Source organism: Miscanthus floridulus, chromosome 18 (genome assembly GCF_019320115.1).
Source record: "Miscanthus floridulus cultivar M001 chromosome 18, ASM1932011v1, whole genome shotgun sequence".
NCBI lineage: Eukaryota > Viridiplantae > Streptophyta > Magnoliopsida > Poales > Poaceae > Miscanthus > Miscanthus floridulus.
The window spans coordinates 114,636,062-114,651,781 of NC_089597.1; the positions used below are offsets into that span (position 1 = coordinate 114,636,062).

Consider the following 15,720-nt stretch of genomic DNA (forward strand, 5'->3'; position numbering starts at 1 on the left):
CGACCTCCATCTATTCTCTCGGTGAACATCTACACTAGGCAGTCCTCACCTTGCATGCATTTTGGCCACTCTTCTTTCCGTTCATCGTATCCTCTCAGTGGTGCCTCTTTGGTGAAATCACTTTTACTCTCAACTGAGAACCTCTCATAAAGAGCCTCCTCAAAGAAATCGGGACCAAGAGAACCCTCCCACACAATGGTAGTTCCCTTCCCCTTTTCTCTCCCTCTGAACGACCCTCCAGACATTGGAGAGACAGAGCGCGAGAGAGAGCTGCGGCGGACACACATGGTTTTCCATGCTCGGCACCATAATACATGGCTCCAAGGTCAGCGCCAAGATCTGTGGCGTCGAGCTCGGTGCCAAGATCTGTGGCGCCGGCCTCAGAGCCATGTATTCTGGCGCCGAGGTACCGGCAACGTCGAAGCCACCTAGGATGCCCTACTGTGCACGGCCAGACACCTCGGAGCCAAGATTTGTACTGACAGTCGCCACCGCTCCTTCCTAATCCACGCGCGATGCCCACCGTGGCCTGGGGCGCGCCTCTTGCTGGCACTGGTCATGTCCGGGCACTGCTCCAGTGCCTAGACTCGCACCACCATGGGCTGAAGCGCCATCAGCAGAAGCATGAGATCCCCTGCCCGATCAAGATGGTGGTGATGGAAAACCACCGCAAGCCTGTGTGCGCGCTCGGACATGTCCGCTCACGCCTACACTGCGTCGACACCACCGGTCTCCGACGCTGCCGTCCGGCTACATCATTGGCTAGGTACGCCAATCCTCTAATCGCATGTAACACCCTAGGTGTTTGGCTCCCACAAAATTGCATTTCATTTCATAAACATGTGCATCATCTATCTCATCATGCCATTGTACTGAAACATGTATATGCAACATTCTCAATTATGTTTGTTTCATACTTGATTGCTTGTGAATGGTAGTAGTGCAACATGTGAATGCAACATTAGTTTCTCATACCTTGAAACATGGCAACATGGTAGTAATATGACAAGTTTAAAATTACAACAAAGTCATGAAACATGTGAAACATGGAATTGCAACATTAGAGTAAAATTGAGTGTTTTGTTGTTTCATCACATGTGATCCTTAGAAGTTGGTGTAGCACTTATGTAGAGTGGTTAATTATGGTCTAATACACCTTAACTACACTTGGGGTAATTGATGGGACATTGTTCATGTGGACCAAAATGACTAAATTGCCCTCTAGGGGAGGTTTGACTAAGAATGACCCATAGAGTGACTCTGTTTGACTGATTAAAAAGTCCAACCTAGAGATCTTGCATGGTTGTGCACCCTTTACCAAAGTTGTAGCCAATTTATCAAGGAACAAAAGTCTCAATATGACCATCTCATGAAAATGGCTAGAACATGCTCAAACAAGGCCCACAAGTCAGGTTTTCCTGCTGATTTCATACTTAGAAAATTTTCTAAGTCATAAATACAATTCTAGTTTGATCGAGCCAACTTTTGCTTGATGTAACTTCTGATTCGTGGTGAATTAGACTATGATCCTTGAATAGAAGTTGAAGATGGAAGGTAGGGCTACAATTTTCATGTACACGGTTTTCATGATGGATCAACGGTTTAGTCGTTTTAACGCGTTGAAGTTGCACTGTCAGGCCTGATTGGATTACTGAATGGCGAGCTACAGTGTTCGACAGGTTCAGAGTCCGATGGCCGCGTGTACGCCACGCGTCCCCGGTCGCCTGATCGCGCTGCCACATGCCGCGGATGCCCTGGCATGGCCGACCACGACATGAGCACCCCCCACACGCCTATCAACCAGCTCGCCAGTTCAATTTCTATTTCCTCGGCTTCCTCCGTTCGCTCGTAGCTCCGCAGCAACAGCCGCAGCAACTCCGACTAGCTCATGCTCGCTCGCCACCGCAAAAACGCGTCGGCCAGCTTGTCCATAGCTTCGCCGTGTTCTCCTCTATCTCCTCCACCTCTCAGTCGTGTCGATTGAGTCTTGGTAAGGGCGCATTCGCCGTTTCCACCACCGCCGCCATGATGGGACCTCGCCGGAGTTGGTGCTCCACGTGGCCAACTACCACCGAGGCCTTCCCATCCCCTCCTCTTTGCTTGGTTAGCATGGTAGCGACCTCTAGAAGCTCGTACCGAGCTTAGTCGCGCCCTATAGGGTCGGACCTCGCCGGAGCTAGCCAAACCACGGCCGTGCGCCGCCATGGCTGTCGCCATTTCCCCTAGCCACCGTAATAGCCACGATTGATGGTACCCCTAGGTGCGCACGGGTGAGGCGAACACGTTGGTACCGATGGCCTCGCCGGAACTGCCACCGGCGACGAGCTACGCCGTCGTTCTTCTTCCCTCCCCTGTCTGTCTCTCTGACATGCGGGGTCCGCTCGTCAGTAGCCGCACGCAGGCGGGAGCCGACCGTGGGCCGCGCCATTTCTGGGCCACGCTGAGCGCTGACGCGCGTGCATCGCGGGCCGCCGTGTCTTTCCGGGCCGGCCCAGCAGTAGTTGGTTAGGGTTTCCATTTTATTTTGTTTTATTCTTTTTCATAGATTTGAGTACATATTCAAAAATGTATATCTCTTGGTTAGTAGATCCAAATGATGTGGTTCCAATTTTGTTGAGTTCCTGGTAATGTCTAGTTTATATTAAAGATATAATTTATGCCATGTTCTGTTATGAAAATTGGAGTTGCTAATTATCTCTTTTAATCATGTGGGAAATAGGTGTAATTATATCTTTTTCTGTGTAGCTCCAAATGGCATGAATTTTTTATGGTGTACTACTCATATCATGAATAGCTTGTAGTTAAATTTTCATACACTTTGGACACTGTATGTAGGAGTTAGGTAATTCTCTTGTTTGCTTGGATGGATCTTGTGTGAATTTTCATAATTTTTCTATAGATCCAGTAAAGGCAAAAATTGGTGAATACTATTCTTATGCTAGAATGATACTAGGAAAAATGAGAAATCTGTTGCTTGACACTTTTCAATAGGGTTTCCTAATTATGCTAGAAATAGACCTGCCATCTGTTATTTTTGATACAGCAAGTTCTGCTTGCCCAATTGCTTTGAAATTTTTATGGTAGTCCATGTGAAGCATGAGGTAGCTACTGTAATTCTTGTAGATTTTTCTGTATAGTTTTACTATATGTTGCTTTAATCACCTAATTAACTAAATAAATTAGAAAAGGACATTAAATAATTTATTTAGAGGTTGGCACTATACTTTCTGATGTTCCTCTGGTATGTACAACAAGTTGGTAAACTTGGTTTGGTCCAATTATGCTTTTGCATCATCACTAAATAATTAATTTAGTAAACCTGTCATTTCTGGATAGATTCTATGTTTACTTTAATTCGATTTGGTTAACGTAAGAATCATGCTTTGATGTTTACAAATGATTTGTAGAGAATTTCATAAGCTTTCCAGAATGTCCTCCTGCAAGTTATTTGAATTTATAGAACTCTTGTTGTGATTGAATTAAGAAACTGCTCGTTTGCATGTGAAACCTTAACTTTTGAATTAAGTATGCCTTTACTATTCCTAAGCTTGTGGTAATGTTCCTAGGTGTTAGGCCTTTAACTGAAGATGAGCATCTTTATCTTAGGTTATGCAAGTTAGGTAAGTTGATCTCGTTCTTCAAGTTAAGTTAGATACATGTTTTAAAGTGATTTGAATAGAGCTATTCTTAATCGGTAAACGAGTGTCCAGTGATATTTTCGTTAAACACTTACTGTGATCCATTCATCATGAGCATCATGTCATTCCTTATGCATCCATGATATTTATCTTGTGCATCGGCATGCAATAGGTGTACCGAAAGGAGTGACACTGCTGGAATTCGAGGAACCGAGCGGGGAGCAGCAGCAGCCAACACCGGAGGTTCAGGAGGTGCAGCCCTCAGGAGAAGTACCAGACGAGGTCGCCGTTGAGTGCCCAGATCATCATCCGTGCAACTTTGTGAAAGGCAAGCCCCGGAGCATATTAAGACTCCTAATTTCCGAAATGCAGTTAAAGTATTATTGTTACATATATATATTGTTGCATTAAGTTTAGGTGTTGGATGCAAACACTTGCTGCATTGGTTATCCAATCTTTGTCCAAATATTGATACCCTGAATCCTATGTAGCTCAGGCTCGTGTAGTGCTTAGCCCTGCTTAAACGCGGTAGAAGTCAGGTGATTTCCTGTCACCTGCGAGATATAGGAATATACATATGGCACGGTTGGCTATATTTGCTATCGTGGAAAAGAACCTGTCTTAATTTAAAATGAAGACCGGGTGGAGGCTTGCCGGTTTGTAGTGACTCCGTCTGTGTCGCTTAAGGACTGAATCTTGGAGCCTTTCCTGTTCATGTTGAACGCATGTCTCTCTCTTAGTTGGCCGTGTCTGAAGACCGACCACGAAGCCGAGTAGCTCACCTCAGGCCGGGAGTCGATAAGTATAAAGTGCGCCTCGGAAGGGAGCCGTAGGCGTAAGTCCAAGGGCAGGTGATTTAAAAGTCCTGATCATCCTGGCAGAAGGGTAATCCCTGAGAGTGCTGGCGCTGATCGAACCCGCGAATTTGGTTTCTGAGTTGTCCCAAAGGTGACCCACGGCTACCCTTGCAAAGTATGCCAGGGTGAGAGTTAGGAATACCCCCTCAGCTGAGTTGTAATTCGATTCGAGTCGCCGTCTCTCCCGGTTAGTGAGAACTTGACGGGCTTATCTCCAAAGTAGATACACTAAATAACATAATGGTTCAGACATGATGATATGATGATGACAGCCTTATTATACCTGCTATGGTTAATATTGTTTGCTCCTAATAAGTGAGTGCTCTAGTACAGGTGCTAATCTAGTGGACAGGTAAATGATGATAAGCTTGATGCTAAGTTTATATTGGTCACTATATTCATAAGCTCTTTTATGCAACTGTGTCAAGCTAGCCCACCTCATAAGCCTTGCATGACCCTTGGTGTCCTTTATTTCTGGTTTTGACGGGTAAGTCTAGCTGAGTACCTTCTCGTACTCAGGGTTTATCTCCCACCTGTTGCAGATGACCAGTTCTACTTTGGTTGCTGCAAGTATTGTCTTCTCCCGGCTGGGGATGAAGACTAGACCGTTGGGCGCGGTCTCTCCTAGTTCTCGTACCTGAAGATGCTTTTGTGGGACATGACTAAGATCTGGCAATGTATTTGAAACTATGAAGTTATGTACTAAACTATGTTGCTTTCGTAAATTTGAACTTGGTTTGTAATATTTTATTTGCACTCTGATGGATGTAATCCGGATGCCACTTGCGAAATGCTGTAACGAATGATGTGTCGTGTTGAATCACTACGATCTTGGTTTGTATGTCGAGAGTTGTTTGAAATCCTTTGTGATTTCCGGACTACCGGGATTATGGGAGCTTAAGTATAGGAATTTGATCACTTCGGTAATTGTTTTTGTACTTACGTTCTTATAATTTGGTCGGTTCTGTTACATCGCATTAGTATCAGTAGAGACGATGAGTACCAGTAGAGACGATGAGAGAGAGAGAGAGACTGTATCTGCTAGATCCCATCGTGTGGAGGACATTATAGATCAACGCAGCTACGATCAGCTGGAGCAGCAAGCACTGCTCACGTGCTGGTTGGGCAGCTCACTCCACGGCGCTACTGCTCTGTGCCTGAGCAGCAAGCACCGCACGCGATGACTGGGATCTGCAGCTTGTGCTGCTATGCCATCCACCGTGATAGAGAGGGAGAGCAGGAAGTAGATAGCAGAGAAAACAGAGTACGACTGCTTACTGCTTGTGCCGCTAGGCAGGTATTAAACATGACAGACATAGAATTCAGACAAGTAGCTAAAAACACATGGCAAATGATTTTTAACCTTTTCGTGAGAGCATATAGGGTCAAAGAGAGAGTGAGAGCATTTATGTAATAAATGTTTTTATGGTTTGTGCAACTGAACATCGTATATTGAAATTGATTTTACAATAATAAATTGATTTGGCTTGTTTAATTCAGCAACTCTTATTGAATTGGTTTGCAATGTACTTTGCAGTGCAGGAAGATGGAAATGCCCAGCTTCAATGATGTTTTGGGAGCAATGTGGACAACGCTGAGGTTGATTTTGATGTGTCTTATTTTGGTATCTCACCTAAAGGACAAAATCTTGTTGAACAAGCCTCTCAGTCTACGAAAGGAAGCAAGAAGAGATCAAAAGATTTAAGTGTAAAAGAGGATAACATGTTGGTGTTACCATGGCTAGAGGTGGGAATGTAGACATTAGAAGTATAAACGTTAGAAATATAGCTACTAAAAATGGTTCATTTATTAGTTACAAGATACTGTATGCATTAAATAGAGGTGGGAGAAAGTAGGGAGGCAAATATAAGGGATCGGATGGAGTTCACAACAAAGTAGGGGGTGGAATCTAGATGAGGGAGCCCTACTTTGAAGGATAGGGGGTCAAAATTTGAGCTGAGGGTTCGGTTGGACATGCTCTAAGGTGTCTAGCTTCTGGGGAACGGTATGTGGCTTGTGACGATCTTAATTTTCCTGTCTCATCACACATTTACTATTTTCACTTAAGTGTTATGTGAAGATTTATTATCTGAATGTTAGTTGAAGCATGACCTCTCTGTGCATTCAGTTCAAAAAATATTTCTTGTTCATTTGACCTCAATTGTTTTGGTAGTAAGGACATGAGGAGCGGCATGCAGCCAGCTTACAGGAACATGAAGAAGTCACAAAGGTGAGAAATATCACGAAGATCGAACTGGAGAGATATGAGACATATACATGGTATTTCTCTTTCATTGCAGGCTTTAATTCTTGATGATACTTGCAGGGATGCCACTGGGGCTCTCTGAGCAGCAACACAACCCTTGAGATGCACTTCATCGTTCTCAAATTGAAGACTATATATTTGGACTTATGCTTGCCTGCATATTTCGAGCTATGCTTACCTGTATTACTCTTTTGCTACAGTTTTAGTGACAATTTCAGTTTATTTTTTGTTCATGTTAATTCTCTATCTTTGTTGTCATGCAAAGACATGTGTATTTATCCACTATATTTTAATATCATTGTTGTCATGCAAGTAATCTTTATTTGGTATGTCAGGTTGTCATCAGAATCATGTTTTTTATTATAATATTATAATATGTGATCGATGATTTTTCAAAAATCATCAAAGCACATACGTCATTTTGATTGTTTCATTTGTGTTGTCTTAAATATCACCGTAGCGTTAGCACGGGCAATATACTAATAACAATAAAAGATAGTTACTAGTTCTAAGATAATTTTCTTAATATTTTTTTTCTCTCAGGTCAAATATGATTATCATTTCTGGACAGAGAAAGTAGTAGCTCATAATACAATTAGCCCTATATAACAGCTTCATGTGATTGGGAAAATGCGGAGGCCAAAATAAAATTTTCTTTTTCTAAAAAAAATGGTTTTGAATGCGTGCACAAAACTAGATCTTATTGAAGAGATGGTTTTTCTCTCTCTCTAGTCTCTCCTAATAAAATATAAAATGATATAATTAAAGCTAGCTTATAATAATTAACCATTGAAGATGCCCTTAGTTGCTGGCTAACCTTCTCAAATTCATTCCTTCCGTCTCAAACGTTTCTAGCGATTAGCCTGCTCGGTTTATTTAATTTTACCTAGTGCATGTACACTTTTTTGGCTTAGAAGAAGACGATGAAGTGACATGTCAACAAAACACAAAGTATAAACGGCTTAACGGCGGAAGGTTTATGATAATACTAGTTCCGTTTCAAAATAATTCAATTCCTAGAATCACTTAAAGTCAAACTATCTTAAATTTGATTAACTTTATTAAAAAATAATATCATTGTTTATGATACTAAATAAATACATTATAAAAATATATTTTATATTGTATCTAGTGATACTAGTTTAGTGTCATAGACATTGATTTTTTTTTTATAAATTTAGTTAGACTAAAAATTATTTGACTTAATACCCTAGAAATTGGTTTATCATATAGACGAAACTGCGCTCGGCATTCGTCGGCGCTTTTCAATTTTGACGGGGATTCATGCTAGACGCACCTGCGAGTGCCTCGCGTTGTCGCTATCCCTTGGTTAGTACAAATATATGGAGTACAACTGTACAAGACAAGGCGCGCGCGCTCGGCTGATGGCTTTCACAGTCACAAGTAGTAGTAACTAACGTGATGCTTTCACTATTTCACAAGTCGCACCGAGTGCAAGGGAATTGCATTGCTGCTACGTACGTACACTGCCTGTACACAACATGAGCAGTACAGTGGCACAATTCCTTAAGTAGATTTCACAAATATTGCACTCGTCTTGTACTCCCTAAGTCCCAAAATATCTGTCGTTTTCGCTTTCCGAGAAACAACTTTGACAAATATATATTAAAAAATATTAGCATTTATGGTACACAATTGGTATCGTTGGAAAGATCTTTGAATCTAGTTTTTAATAAATTTATTTAGAGATATAAATGTTGCACGTATTTTCTATAAATCAAGTCAAACTTGCAGTACGAAAACCAAAAGCGACAAATAATTTGGAAAGAGGGAGTAAGTAACAACGTGAACCATAAACCAATGAGGCTATATGACATGGTTCAAAATTTGTTTTTTTTTCCTCAAAATTTCTCGAATTTTAGGGTGACCAAATAAAAATCTAAAATTTCATTTTATACTAATGCATATGATTTATTGTAAATGTATAACTCTAGACTCATACTTTTGTTGTTTATGTTGTATATTTTTTACTCAATATACGCATGTATAGTAAAAGATTATACAAATATTTTAAACTTCGAAGCCGTCCAAAAATTTTGGATATCGAATTCAAAACATGGTATGACAGCCCATCTTGCGCAGGAAGGATAAGAGTTTCCCCGGTCAAGAACGCAACGTGTTACATACAGACCGAGTACACAATAAATATCTCCAACCGCCATTGAGTAGGGTTCAAAGACCAAGTTTGACCAACAAACAACCTATGGGCAAAAACAAGGCTGGAGGAGATCCCTTTTCTTTTTTGTATCGAAAGTCATCTTATTTACTTTACAAAAGATTATTATTTACTAGCAAACGTGTCAGTGTGTTACAACAAAACCTAATAAGGCCCTGTTTGGATGAGTTTTAGATTCTTGAAAACCAGTTTTTGCCTCTAGTTTTTAAAATCTGGATTCTGAGCAAAAACTGGTTTGGGTGTTTGATCCTCCAGTTTTAAAGAATCTGGCTTCATTTATTGCTCACATGGTCACAAGAAACTGGCAAAAGCTGGGTATCAACAACTTCTTGTTTTTTAAGAATCTAGCAAAAACTAACACAAGAAACTATGCAAAAACTAGCCTGTTTGATCCCGGTCATACATCAAGTACTACCGTAATAATTAGAATAAGGAGGAGGGGAGGGTTCAAGAGAGGAGGATTGCTTATACCGAACAGATGTGGTGATAGCACAACAATCAAAAGTAGTTGAACAAACAAGGGACGCCAGATCTGTTGTGCCTGCATCAAGTATGAGATGAAATAATTAGGGATCGATCTATTCCCCAAGAACCTAGGGTTACAAGATGAACAAAATAGAGGGAGGGGTGATGGGGAGAACCAGATTCATTTGCCTATGCAAGAACTCAGATCCACAGTGCCTGCAGAACAACCACAGAGGGAGGGGATTAGGCCGGCATGAATCGATGAACATCCCCGGGAAAAAGGAAAAAATAGAACAGATGAGATGAGCACTTGTTGCCGGAGCTGAGCGAATGGTGAGCAACTGAGATGGGAGGCGGCGGGGATGGAGATATATACGCAGTGACTGGCGCGAAACGGAGCAGTAACCCTAGCGAGACGGCGCGAGCTCCTGCCGGCCAATTTTTGGTCGCCCGCTGTTGACGGTAGTTAACAAACATTATAAACCATCAATATAACATGTATAAGGGCATAAATACAATCACCAACATAGGTTTAGGGGTTTAAACTAACAAATTCCATGAGTTTTGGTGAATCTGTATTTTCTGCAGGGTGTATCCAGAAAACCATCAAGATGGACCTATAAGTCAAAATTAATTGCGCTTAATCATCGCATAAAAACCTCTAGAAGGTTATAGAGGAAAACACACTGAAGCGGAGGGCGAGGGGCCGCCAGGTGGGATGGTCTGGGGCCCCACCTGTCATCCTCCGTCTCGTTATGTCAGTTCTGCACCGCGTCCTAGATTGCATCTATGCCGTTTATTCAAGTTGGTTTGATCCGAGGGCTCAGGATTGACGCTTCGGCCTATATATACCAGCCCCTGCCACCCCCTGAGGCATCAAACCCTGATCAAGTCATTTGAGAAGACAGAAATCCTAATTATCCTCAGAACTCCACCATATTCTAGGGCATAGCTAGCTAGGCTAGGTCTAGAGGGAGACAAGCTTCGCTTGGATTTCTGATCGTGTCAAGAGCGTGGCTTGGTATAATATTTGTACCCCCTCTCTTCTGTATCTCTCATTACTTTTATATGTTTGCTACAATTGTTATGACATTATTCTTCATATTAATCATGTTCATAGTTATCATGTTCATCGTCTACTTTGATTATATGCTTAGTATAGTTAGATTATCGTCATGTTCATGCATAAGTTCGCATAGCGCTCATTCTTTAGATCCAGAGTTGAGTGGTCGATATTATGTAAGCGTGGTGCTTATACGTTGTTTACCTGCGGATACACCCTATATTCCGAGCCATGTGGTAGATCGCGGATGTGACACTCCCGTTGAGTCCTTTGTAGTCCACTCCCCGAATATAGAACAAGTAGGATCTAGTTACGAAGTAAGACAAGCTCTGTTCTTAATCTTCCTTAGTAATATCCCTTATGTGTAGATATGAAGTTGATCTTAACCATGATTACTAAGTGTAATTACACTAATCAACGTATGTTTTGACTTGTAATTAAGAATGACTTAGGAATTATTCCTCTAATATTCTACTTGACCATACTAATGCCATAGAAAGGAGTACTCTAAGTGATCAATGATTAGTTATTACTTGCCATTCATATACATTTATCTCTTGACTTACCCCTGTTGTGAGTAGAAGTTTGGTTATGGTTTATTTCTCCATCATGTGTATAAGTTATCAATATATTTCCACTGCCCATCCTTCCCTGTGGTAAAAATATAAATAACGATACCTGCAATACTCCCGGGTGAAGTGCTATAATGGTATATTATCTGTGTGCTTGCAGATTCCTTTCAATTATATATATTCCATCTAGTCACATGAAATACTAAAGTACTTCTTAGTGTCATTCTAGAAGTGACACTAGGTAGTACCAATAAGCATTTCTGGCACCATCGCTGGGGATGACAACTTAGTAAAGGTGATGCTAAGAAATGTCAACAATCATTAGGTGACTACTTAAACAAGTGACAAGTTAATAAATATCAACACCCGCGCAACCGTTGCTACACCACGCCAGCCAGGCCCGAGGGAAACGCTCGACTCCCACGTATCCGCGGAGCCTGGCTGAGGGACCTTTTTTGCACGAGCGGAGCTTGGCTCGAACGCTCGTCCTGGAAACCAAACTCCCGACGCTTGCACCCCGTGGGCCTGGTTTACCCAATGCAGGTAACCAAACAGTCCCTAAGTGCTTTCCACCGATGGTGCCACCTATCGGTCGCGGGCGGTCTAGCAGCCGCGCATGACTTAACTAGAAATTCAAAAATCCGATGCTTAGTACAAGACTAATCTGGTGGCAAAATTTGAGATGAAGGGAGTATTAAGCTAAATTTCTATAATTTTTAATTAAATTTATAGAAAAATATATAACACCTGTTTTGATGCTACATATCAGAACCCTCTAACGAATTATTCACATTGTTCTCATGAGATGCTATAACAGAAAATGTAAATTCTAGAAATTATCAAATAATCAGAAATATGCATTTTATTTGGTACAATCTAATTATTATGACAAGGAAAATCTTGCTATGGATATATTTTATTTTCTAAAAAATTACCCACATTTTCTATTATTTCAAATACTTCAAATAACCAAGAATTTGCATCTAAATGGCCCACTTCTACCATTATAAAAGATAATATAGAGTACCTTTAAATCACTCATCTATGCAATTATGAAAGATAATATAAATTATAAACTAAAACATAATGATTACATAATTATAAAGTGTTCTATATATGTTTCTATAAATTACCTGCATCTACCGGTGTTAGATTCAAAGTAAATAAAGTGCTACATGCCACCATATTCAATGGAGCCTGAACATGAAACCCCACAAGATACGCTAGAAAAAAAAATACTCTAACAACATCTAACCATTAGTTTTGTATATGCTTAGTCACTATTGTAATTGAAGGCCCTCAACAGCACGAGATGCGTTAGGAGGAAAATGGTAAATTCTAGAAATCCTCACCATAATAAAAAATATGCAGCATTAAATTTGTACCAAATTTAGTCGTCATTGCAAATAATAGTTATTAGATCTATGTTTTTTTATTAAAAATTGTCCCCCTCTACTGTTGTGAAAAATACATGAAGTAGCCCAAAGTTCTGAAAATACTGTATAGATCCCTAACTTACACATGACCAAAGTCACCGATTTAATTTAGCAGACAAACATGCGGATATGCGATCTACACGGTCTTTTGTTCAGCGGCAGCACTGTAGTCATAGCAGCAGCAACCGTGCGTTCTTGGCATGGAATAGATTAGCTTTTGCCTCAGAAAAGACAAACATGGTTGTCATCCGCTACTGCTGGTCTTTGCTGCATCCAAAGCTGGTGGTTAGGCGTTTGGCCCCTTTAGCTGACTGAATCTGAATGGCGCTGCTTCAGTAGAGCACTAGAGCTGCAACCTGTATAGTTGTATTGGCTGATTGTTACGTCAACAGATTCTTCTTGACAGTTGGTTTTGTACATAAAAGAAAGAAATAAGAAAGTAACTGGATTGTCATGTACAGCTCACTGTAGATTAGGAATTTGAGTGCAGGAGTTCGCTATAAGCAGCACATTTATTACGCGAAAACCTTAAAATTCTATCTTCCACGGCGATTTCCCTAGTCAATTTTACAGCAGAACGAACGAAGACTGTAAGAGAGTCAGAGTATAACCTGGGAACTAGGAAAATGCTTTGTTATGACTAAACCTTTAAATTCTGTTTGATGCCAGTTGGGTGGAGCCCTGTGTGCTCTGTTCAATATGACCTTATGCTAGGTGTTTTTTTTTAATGTGATGATAGAGGCGCTCACGTCAGGGCTTGTGCGAACTGGCCAGGCCAGCAGCGGCCGCTTGGATGTGATGACTGATGAGGCTAGGACACGAAGAAACGTGACGCGGTCGCACTCGTACGTATCACACTTGGTCGTCGTCACCCGTGGCGCGCGCCTCGGATCGGAACACATGCGCCGCCACCAGCCGCGCACGACGACCCCGCGGCGCAGACGGACCGGGACATGCCGGACCTCAACTTGCCGCCGTTGGACGACGGCAACGGCAGCGGCGATGGCCAAGGTCCACTGATGCCGGCGAATTCAACAGGCCAAATTCACAAATAGGAAACCTGTGATAGTGCAAAGTACAGGCCCAAGCCGAACCGTCCAAACCACAAGGTGCGCGCAGACCGAAACAGAGCAACCCAACCCAACACAACGCAAACCATACTAATGGCGCTTAATAATAATTTTATTGCTACAACGGCGCACCACAAGGTGCGCAGCGTGCATCACCGCATGCAACGATATGCAGACCTGTCGTCCCAGCCTCCCAGGAGCTAGTTCGCCGGCGCCAAGAAGTAGAAGAGGACGGCGTCGGCCACGGCGGCGCCAACCCTTGCTGCTCCCGGGAACTGGTCGGCCACCAGTGACAGCTCGATGAGGAAGACGCCGAGTAGCAGAAGCGCGAGGCCGACGAGCGCGTGCGCGGCGTTCCCGTCGCGGTTGCTGATGATGTAATTGATGAGGACGAGCCAGCCGCCGGTCACGTGGATGCGGCCCGCGTCGAGGAGGCGGCGCTGAACGTGTCCGAGGGGCACGGCGGGGGCCACGATCAGCTCCGGCTCGTCGGCCTGAGGCGCGTAGGCCATTGTCAGCGTAGGAGTCGGGCGGCGAACAGCGAGTGGCGAGGATTTGGGAGGAAACGGTGCAAGAGGAGACCAGACCAGCTAAGCCTGCGAACTGAGATCGGTGGTTGCTGCCCTTGGTTGGAGAGATGGTTGCCCTGCCCGCTATATAGAGCCGTCTCCCCCAGGGGCATTTCTGGGAATTCCCATTTCTGACAGATTCTCGTGGGGGAGCCACCCTGCTCGGTGGGGCTCGCGAGTTGATAGATTGTGTAACGCGTCATCACCACACTCCCGGCCCGGACAGAGAAAGGTCCGGAAGAGAAAGGAGAAAGGAGAAAGGAGAAAGGACAAAGGAGAGTGCTGCACGGTAGCTGCGCAAGTTGGGGAGCAGGAGAGCGAAGAAAGGACAAAGGAGCAGGAGAGCGAAGAAAGAAGAGGAGAGTGCTGCATGGTAGCTTACAATCCTAACTCTTTTTTTATAAAAAATGGCATAGAACTTCTTACCTCTGCGTGTCAGTGCGCAATGTTTACAATATTATATAGTTTTAGTGATATTGTGTCTGTGCGCAGGGCCATGGCGGCGGAGGGCGTGTTCGAGTGCAAGACGTCCAGCAAGCGCTTCCCGTCGTTCCAGGCGCTCGGCGGGCACCGCACCAGCCACACGCGGCTGCAGGCGCGGATGCTCAGCGACCCGGCGGCGGCCGCGGCCGCGGCCGAGAGGGACAGGGCGCGGGTGCACGAGTGCGCCGTCTGCGGCCTCGAGTTCTCCATGGGCCAGGCGCTCGGCGGCCACATGCGCCGCCACCAGCCGCGCACGACGACCCCGCGGCGCAGACGGACCGGGACATGCCGGACCTCAACTTGCCGCCGTTGGACGACGGCAACGGTAGCGGCAGCGGCGATGGCCAAGGTCCACAGCAGCCGGATGATGATCGCAGCTCGGAGCCTCAGCTGCTCAACCTGCTTGTATAGCGCGCGTAGTTGAGTGTGCTTTTCATCTAGGACTAGGACCACTGAGCAAGTTCCACTCGGACCAAAAATGAAATGACGTCACCATGGCCCAATCGAGATGGGCAATGTAAATCTAAAAAAAATTACAAGCACCGAGATATTCAGTACAAAATGTTTACAATCCTAACTCTTTTTTTTTTATAAAAAATGGCATAGAACTTCTTACCTCTGCGTGTCTGTGCGCAATGTTTACAATATTATATAGTTTTAGTGATGTTGTTGATGAATCAGGACAAGAAGAAAATACAGAGATTATGCATTGCAGGGTCCATTATTAAATTTTCATCGGTGAGAGACGATCGGTTCCGAGCCTCCAAGTAGTGATTTCTAGTTTTCTGCTCACTAACTAGAAAGACTCTTTTTGTTTCGTTATCACGCTGCGATTGAAACCTTAACCGAGCTGACCGCTTAGTTCGCCGGTTTCTAACTTTCTATACGATGTGCGATGGCATTCAATACCGCATATAAATACAAATTTGCCGGACTCAGAACATAACCACCGGAACCTACCAACTTCGACACAAACGACCGGAAGTCACTCTCTTATCTCATCATAAATTAAGGAAAGAAAGAACAAGACTGATGCGCACGCAACGCAGTTAGTGTAGTATCAGCTTTGCTACAATCTGATACGGAGTATCAAAGGTAGTCACT

General features: G+C 43.3%; 1 pseudogene; it reads left to right on the forward strand.

Moving 5' to 3' along the window:
* Positions 1 to 14,578: 14,578 nt before the first annotated feature.
* On the forward strand, positions 14,579 to 15,027 carry LOC136524416 (zinc finger protein ZAT8-like; annotated as a pseudogene).
* The last annotated feature ends 693 nt before the right edge of the window (positions 15,028 to 15,720 follow it).